This window comes from Apodemus sylvaticus, chromosome 1, assembly GCF_947179515.1.
Source record: "Apodemus sylvaticus chromosome 1, mApoSyl1.1, whole genome shotgun sequence".
Taxonomy (NCBI): domain Eukaryota; kingdom Metazoa; phylum Chordata; class Mammalia; order Rodentia; family Muridae; genus Apodemus; species Apodemus sylvaticus.
In genome coordinates, this window is record NC_067472.1 from 17,317,013 (window position 1) to 17,326,017 (window position 9,005).

General features: G+C 45.3%; 1 protein-coding gene and 1 pseudogene across 1 annotated transcript in view; one reads left to right on the top strand and one right to left on the bottom strand.

Annotated features, from left to right (window-relative positions):
- The window catches only part of LOC127687015 (stearoyl-CoA desaturase 4), a 96,175-nt gene that overhangs the window by 24,903 nt on the left and 62,267 nt on the right, over positions 1-9,005 (bottom strand). The gene's annotated exons all lie outside the window — the stretch shown is intronic.
- LOC127687041 (protein BEX3-like) lies at positions 1,303-2,126 on the top strand (annotated as a pseudogene).

Genomic DNA, 9,005 nt, shown 5'->3' on the forward strand with positions numbered 1-9,005 from the left:
GGATATTCCCCTTAATTTGTTATTCTATTTTTGCTAACCCAATTATTGGGCAATATTGTTTTCCTGTTACCTTAGTGTTAGTTTTCCCCCAGTCTCCTCCTTTCTCTTCTAATTTACAATATTTTGTCTTACCTTATTGTTTTCTTCTTCTTCTTCCCCACCCCCAGGGGAAGGTTGTTCTTCTAGACAGGGTTGTGCAAATCTGACTGTTCTGGAACTAGCTCTGGCCTCAAACTCAGAGAGATCCACCTGTCTGTGCTTCCTGAGTTCTGGCATTAAAAGCATAAACTACCATCCCACCTGAGTGTTTTGGTGTGTGTGTGTGTTTGTTTGTTTGTTTGTTTGTTTGTTTAATATGAGTACCGTGTCACTGTCTTCAGACACACCAAAAGAGAGCATCGGAGCCCATTACAGATGGTTGTGAGCCACCATGTGGTTGCTGGGAGTTGAACTCAGGGCCTCTGGGAGAGCAGTCAGTGCTCTTAACCACTGAGCAGCCATCTCCCCAGCCCCTGGTGGTTTTGTTTTTAAGCCTCATTTCCCCCCTTTACTTTTACATTTATCTACTCCACCCCCACCTCCATTTTAGAGGGCAGGGAGCTAGCTCAGGTGTTGAGAGTACTTGTTCCTTTTGTAGAGGGCTGGAGTTTGACCCCCAGCACCCACATGGCAGTTCACAACCATCTGTAACTCCAATTCCAGAAGATTTGATGGCTTCTTCTGGCCTCTTTGGGCACCAGGTACAGATATGCACATGGGCAAGACATGCCTCTACATAAAATTAAAGTGAATTAAATCTTTAAAGAACAACACCTTTTAATACTGTTAGGTCATGTCTGTGTTTGATCTTTATCTTTATTTTTTTCCCAGTCTCCTGCACTTCTCCCTCCACAGCCTCTCCCTATTCTTTTCTCCTATCTTCAGTTGTTTCTCTAGTATTTCCCCCTTCTCTGCCCACTGTCTTCATCTCATTCACTTATTTCCACATGTTTCTTAAACAGCTTTTAACTTCCTAACAGTCTTATCTATTTATTTAACTCACTCCGTAGACCAGGCTGGCCTCAAACTCAGAACTCCACCTTGCTCAGTCCCCAGAGTGCTGGGATGAAAGGCACAGGCCACCACTGCCGGGCTTTACCTCATAGCATCCTAAAGTAGTTTTGTTTTTACCATTTTTAGTTCCATGATCCTTGGCAACACATTAGCAGGCATTTAAGAAATGGATAAACTCCTAGTCATAGATGACTCACAAAATCAAATCAAAAACAAAATCTCATTGTGGCCAATATCCAGCAGGAAATAGAAGGAATGGAGCAGTCGCCCCTGCAAAATGGACAGGAAGACAGACCACCCTGTGGGAGGAGGTGAGGGCCAGCTGCTTGCTGCAAACAACAACCACAACCACAACTGCAACCACCACCACCAAAGAGGACCTGCCCGCTGATTTGCCCCTAGCTTTCCTTGAGCCAGTCCCAACAGGCAGATTAATGATGGGTTAAGTAGAGATGGAGATGATATGGAAATGTTCATGGAGGAGATGAAAGAAATCTGGAGAATGCTTCAGGAGCTACAGTTGAGAAATGGTGTATTCCTACGGGGGAGCTCTCTAATTGCCATGATCATCATGAAGAATTCGGCCTTAGGCCTTGACTGCGGTCATTTCCCTGAGATTCTTACTGTCATCCCCGCTGTTCCTTTTCCTTGCATTTTCCTGACGTGCCTTTAACGACCCGTTTGTGATGAGCCTTGTGTCATTTCCATGTGCTGGGTGGGGCTTGTGTTGCCTGCTTCTAATTGGAGATTGCCTTCCTACTCAGTGTGAGTTTCTGTCAGCAGCACAGTATTGCCCATTTGCATGGAAAAATGCAAAGCCAATAAAGCAACTGAAAAGAAAAAAGAAAAAGAAAGAAAGGAAAAGGAAAAAAGAAAATTATAAATTATTTTTTCCCTGATGAACATGGAGACAGAAAAAATTCTCATTGCAATTCTCGCAAGCCAAATTTAAGAGCACGTTAAGAAGATTATGTGTGGTGATTAATGCCTTTAATCCCAGCAAACTTTCTACAACTCCCACTCCCATGTTATAAATATTGACTTCCTGCTCCCTGTCCAAGCCTGCTTCTGTTTCAAGCTTCTTATTTTAAGTTGGCGCAGAGGCTGCCCCTGCAGTGACTCAAGCTAAAAGCCTGTCGCGGCCCCCCTCCCACCCCGCATCCATTTCACTGGTCCAGCAACTGAACGTCTACTCCGCTCCAAAAATACTTTTCAGATGTTCTCTTCCTTTTCCATCCCCATGCCCCCCACCGGAGTCTTCCAAAGCCTGGATTTAGGCTTCCAGCCCCTGTGGTCCCCCTCTGCCACCTCGGTAACTTTCTGAAATATCGACATTTCCAGACTCTCACTGCCTCCCCTGCATTTTCCCCTCGCACTGCCCACTTCACGCCCCTTCATGCTGGCTGACATCGGCCTGGAATGTTCCTGAATACTTTAATGTTGTGCTTTACACCAGGCCCCAATCTGAGGTCTCCTGTAGCTCTACCTCCTGCTCCATAAACGTTTGCACTACGTAGACGGGGGTGGGAGGGGGGAACCAACAAAAAAAAAAAAAAAACAAAAACAAAGACGTGCGCTGCTTTGCTAGGGACATTCCTCCTTGGAGAAAGCTGGCGACCAGAGTCCACGTTCAAGGTCATGCGGGGGTCGGGGAGAACTGGGCAGGCTTGGCACAACCCAAGACGCCGCATCACTAGGAAGCTCTCCATAGGCTCTATCTGTGACTGCAAAGAGCGTGACCCGGAGCGGCGGCACCTTCCGATTGGAGCGGTGCGCCGGTGTGGTCGCTGATTGGCTGCGAGGAGTCAGGCGCTGTGGACCGAGTGACCGCGAGTGACTCTCGGCCAGTGCTGACCGAGAGTAACCCCGGGAGGGGACCGCACGCCTGCCCCTTGCTTTTCCTCGCCTTATCTCGACCTCGCCCGGCAGTCACTGGCAGAGGGCCAGGACTGGAGGAAGAGCGTTGCATGCTTCTATTTCAGGCGCACAGCTTAACCTGAGTTGGAGTTTAGTAGGGCTCCATGCGAGGTCACTAGGACAGTAATTTATGATGTCACAGGGCTGTGTGTGTGTGTGTGTGTGTGTGTGTGTGTGTGTGTGTGTGTGTGTGTGTGTGTGTGTGTCGAGAGTAGGATGGGGGTTCGTTAGTGATCCAGGGAGGTAGCCACACTGCCTGCTCCTGGAAAAGGGGAGGTTGGAGGCTTTGGCTAAAGCAATCTTGCTACTGGAAGCATAGCTTCTACTTTAATCCATGGGGTCTGGCCTTCCCCAAAAGCAGAAAGAAAAAAAAAAAGAGAAATGTTATGATGAAGGGTGACACTCTGTCATTGCTGCTGTTGAAAACTGTTCACTCCAAACAAAGTTAAGCAGGATTATTGCAGAAGAAATCCCATTCCTGTGTACACAAATGGACAGAAAGCAGATACTAAAATATATGCCCACAAATATGCAGAGCACACTATTCATAGAGGCCCAAAAAAGGGGGCAGGTGGGTGGGGGAGGGACAACTCAACTGGTCACCATGAATACAGTGGACGATTAATCATAAAGAGGAGGTAACAACTGATTTTTGCCACGGTGTGAAAATGTTAGGGCTCTATCAATGAAGATGAGATCAAAGAAATGACTTGGAAACAGATTTAAGCCAGTAGAAAGTCTACTAGCTGCCTGGTAGTAGAAAGTCTTGGGTCTTTCTCAGGGCGAGGTGTTTGTTTGCTTTTAATTAATTTTATGTATATAAGTACACTGTAGCTGTCTTCAGACACACCAGGAGAGGGCATCAGATATTACAGATGGTTGTGAGCCACCATGTGGTTGATGGGAATTGAACTCAGGACCTCATAAAGAGCAGTCAGTGCTCTTAATCGCTGGTCCATCTCTCCAGTTTTCTCAGGGTGAGGTTTTGAGCACACACACACACACACACACACACACACACACACACACGCATGCACACACACCCACACAAAACAAAACAAAACATGTCTTTGGTTGACACCTCTCTCAGCAAGAACAGTTAGCCAGAAGGGGAACTACAGAAGCCAAAAAGCAAGGTTTGTACATTTACAGACTTCCCAGAACTATGGGCTTTGATGAATTAGGTATTTGTTTTCATTTTGGCAGGTGGCACTGCCTACGTGCTGGGTTCCATGGCCCGAATAGTCCTTCCATCCCTTCACCATGTTAGTTGTGTTAAGATTTGGGAGCCAACTAAGGACTGGGGGGCCTGTTACAGAGAGACACACAGACGGTCACGCTGGGAAGCGACCAGACACACATGGCATGGCCGTTTTTCTGACATAAGCAGAGCAACGGATTCATAGACAGCGTATTGGTTGTTGGTACAGTGGAAACCCATGAGGAGCCATTCAAATGGGTGGAGTGTTTCCTTTCGGCGTGAGTGAGGATAATGAAAAATTTTTAAACTAAAGAGGATGAGGCCCAGCATAGTGATGAACATCTTTAATGTCAGCACTAGAGAGGCAGAGAGAGGCAGGGACCAGTCTATCCAGCAGAGTGAGTTCCGGGACAGCCAAGGATACAGAGAGAAACCTTGCCTGAAAACCAGATGACTTATTAATAACTGATAATAGTAATAAATGGTGGTGGCTAAACAGTATTATAAGTATATAAATCCATAGGCCATGGATTTGTGACCTTTAAAATGGTGATTTTATGATGCCATTTATTCATTTAGTTAGAATATTTTTGTTTTTGTTTTTCCAGTGTTAAGGACAAAATCCAGGGCATCTTACATGAATGACAAGAATTGTGCCTACATCATCAGCTCTAAAAATAAACAATAAATAAATAAACAGAACCTTATTTTATAGTGTAAATTACCTCTACGCAGAGGAAATGCTGCTTCAGTTAACAGGCATAACTAACACAAATAGACTCAGAGGAGAATTATTCTTACCCTCACCCCTCTACTCCTAAAGAAAAAAGAAATCGTAAGAATACAGCCAGGCCCGTGGTTCAGGGCCAGCCATGCCTTTCACAACCAGTTTTCTCTTCTTTCCTGTTCTTATTCACAAAGTCTTTCACAGCCTGACCCTGACTACTCATTGTTCCTGGTGGAAAATGGCCAAGATGCCGATGGACTCTTGGATGTCCCCAGCACCAAAATCACCATGAGTCAGCACAGCACACACTGCCCTTTTGTGAGAGCCCCCATGCCTGGGCAGAGCAGGCTGGGCCGGACGGCGTGGGAGGAGAGGTCACCAGAGAAGGGCTCTTTCTGACTCCAGCAACCTCAGGGCAGAATCTCTGTTGCTTGGGGAGCTTATCACTGGGATTTATGGTGTGTGCTCAGAATTCATTGTACAAAACTCAGTGCTCTCTTTGTTGCATAGAACATTAAGTACAGGTCACTGAAGAGAACACCCACTTCCCGTGACATTTGCCGCCGGGCGCGCCAGCCACTGTTGAAGTGCAGGGAGACATTTGCAATAATGGAAGCTACCCTTGCCGTGCTCAGTACTTTACAAGAGGCCAGACTGTAGTTTGGAGCAAATGTCAGCACTATTTATGTGGTCTGAGAGGTGGGTGTAAACCTAGGGTGTGGTAGGTCACAGCAGGAGAGTGAGCTGGATGGTTTGTTTGGGTCCCAGAACACAGTAAGCTCATGCGGGGAGAAGGGACCCCGATCTGTGGGGCCTGACTGCAGTATCACCACACCACTCCAACTGCTTCAAAATGAACTCAGTTACCACTGCCAAACTGAGATGTTCCCGTCTCTTGCTTCAGATGTGAGACTAGGCATCCTCCAGCCTTTAGCTTAGTGTCTGACTAGAGAAATGTTACTGGCATTATCATGGATGTGTTTATAAAAAGATAAAGAGGTATAAGATATGTTGTTTGAGGGTATGGTGAGGTGTGTGTGGGGGTGGCGTCTCAGTAGGCCCATGCCAAGGTATCCCTTCCCCCTGAGGGACCAGCCACATGTTGGTAAAGTGTAGAATAGAGTTTATTCATTCAGGGCGTAGGGAGGGGAGTCAAGAGGGTAGCAAAGACAGAGAGGAAAAGAGTAAAGAAGTAGAGGTTGACTGTGGCCATGAGCGTGTGGAGAAAGGGGGAAGGGAAGAGCCCAAGAGGGCAAGAAGGAAGCTAGAGTAAGAGAGGGAGGAGGGGGCAAGAGCCCCTTTTATAGTGGGCCAGGCCTACCTTGCTGTTGCCGGGTAACTGTGGGGTGGAGTTTAGACAGAATGCTAACAATCATCTCATCTTCCAGCCTCCCTGCTTGACGGTCTGCCTTTCAAAGGGTGCAGCATTTACTGTTTGTGTTTGGAACAAGCCCTTTCATCTATAGAGAAGACAGATATCTGGCGTCTTCCCCACCACTGTAATTTAATGGGGCAAGATTATCATCTCACAGGCTACATTATAGCAATTTGATGGGGCAAGATTATCATCTCATGGGCTACATTACAGTAGCTGCTTTTGGTCACGAGGTTAGTCTTTGTTTCTTTTGAAGTCCAGAAACCACATCACTGTTGATTTCGAATATAGAAAAGAGAGTGGCCTTCGATCCTTCGATCGAAGACTTGATTTTCACCAGTGCTTTCTGACACATTTGCAATCCAATCTCAGCCTCTGTTAGAACAAAAAAAAAAAACCCAATATAACACAAAGTGCTCTTCTCACTTAACGTTTGTTATTAGACATGATCTATAAACCATAAAATTGCACTTTAAAAATTTATGGTTACTAAGCCAGGGCATTGTGGCGCACACCTTTAGTCCCAGCACTCAGGAGGCAGAGGCAGGTGGATCTCTGAGTTTGAGGCCAGGGCAACACAGAAAAACCCTATCTTGAAAAACCAAAAATTAAAAAAATATTAGTTATTGTCATGGTTTGAATATGCTTGGCCCAGGGAGTGTTACAATTTGGAGATGTAGCCTTGTTGGAGTGGGTGTGTCACTGTGGATGTGGGCTTTAAGACCCTCATCCTAGCTGCCTGGAAGTCAGTATTCTACTAACAGCATTCAGATGAAGATGTAGTACTCTCAACTACCACGCCTGCCTGGATGCTGCCATGTTCTGCCTTGATGATAATGGACTGAACCTCTGAACCTGTAAGTCATCTCCAGTTAAATGTTGTCCTTTATAAAAGTTCCCTTGGTCATGGTGTCTGTTCCTGGCAGTAAAACCCTCTTAGCATATTTGCTCAGTTTTGCAAACACTACAATGTAACTTTTGGAAATGTTATTATTCACCATTACTGTCCATTCTTCTCTGGCCCCTGGTAACTCCCAATCTGCCTTCTGACTCTAGACGTGCCTGTTTCAGTTATTATATATTCACATATTAGTTATTATATATTCATACAAATAGACTCCTACAGTACCTCTTGGGTCTGAGTTGGAAAAAATGTTCCATCTTGTATTTCATTCTTCTGGCTGAGAAATACTGCACTGTATTAAAATACATTGTGTTTACATCTCTGCTGACGGACATTGGATTGTTCCTGCTTTTGCACTGCTATGTAATACAGGTATGGACATTCATGTACAAGTTTCTGTGTGGACACATCTTTCTACAGTCTTTGGGTGGATGCCTAGAAGTGGGCCGGTGATCTGTACCTGCATGTTGCTAACTATTTGGGAGATGTTGGTCTTCTTTCCAAAGGAGACATACAATCTTGGCTTTCCATCAACAGTGAGTGAGTGTAACTAACTATCTGTTCATGTCCTCAGCAATACTTCCTTTTTACTTTTAGTTTTTATTATAGCTGTTTTAGTGGGAATGAGGTATTTCAGCACGCTGCTTGGTATAGAGTTGAGAGCTGCTAAGACCAAGTACCTTTCCATGTCCTTTCTGCCCATCTGTGGGTCTTCTGTTCAAACATGTCTCCTCAAATACCGTATTTTGAATACCAGGTATTTACTGTTATTATATATTCATTATTGCATCTCCATTGTCTTTTTGTTGTTGACCTGTAAGGGTCCCTTCGCTGTGGGTCTAGCTCAGTAGTGTAGCTCTTGCTTCCATGTGGGATTTGGCTCAGTCCTGCTAAGAGCAGAATGAAGGGATGCATTTCACAGACTACCATCACTAGGCCCTCACTCATCCCCGGCTGCCCTTTCAGTTTCCTTATCTTATCTTCTGAAGGTCTAAAGCCTCAATTTTAATGAAACCTAATTCATAACACTTAAAACGGGTTGTCGTTTCTACTGTCATATCCAAGAGATTATCGCCCTGAGCTATCCTATGTGAGGAGATGGTGCACACCAGCGTTTTCTCCTCAGAGATTTTTAGCTTTACCTGGTATGTTTGAGTTCATAGTTGTATGTGATATGACGTGGCGGGCCAACAATAGTAACAGTTCCATGTGGATATCCACTTGCTTAACTCTGCCGGAAGATTCTCTTTACCAGCTGAGTCATCTGGATGCTTGCCAAGTATTGTTAGTTGTAACGTACAGTCCACTTTCTACCCCACTTGGCCTGGTTTTATACACTTTTATTATGCCCCTTTGAAGGAAGTTTGAAAGAATAAATTTCATCCATTTGTGTGTGTGTGTGTGTTTCCTATTTGTCTATTCTGGGTCTCTTGAAATTCCTCATGAATGTTATGATCTACATATTCACCCACCTCAATGGAAATTTACTTGATAAGGATTGCCTAGAAGGAGCAGGTCAGTTTTGGGAGCCATTAACATCTTACTACTAAGGCTTCCCACCTACAATGTTCCTTTATTTTTCCCCCTTCTGTTTTCCTTCGATAGTACTTGATACTTTAGAGACAGGCTTTCACTCTGTGCCTTGGCTGGCCTGGTGCTCACTATGTGGGTCAAGCTGGCCTCAGAGATCCACCTACCTCTGTCATCCCCATACCCCAAGTCCCGGGATCAGAGGTGTGACCATCCAACTCACTTCTCCATGCAGCACCCTGGAGCACTTCTTGAGCATGACGCTTTGCTTTGGATCTTGCCGAAATCCAGTTCCTCC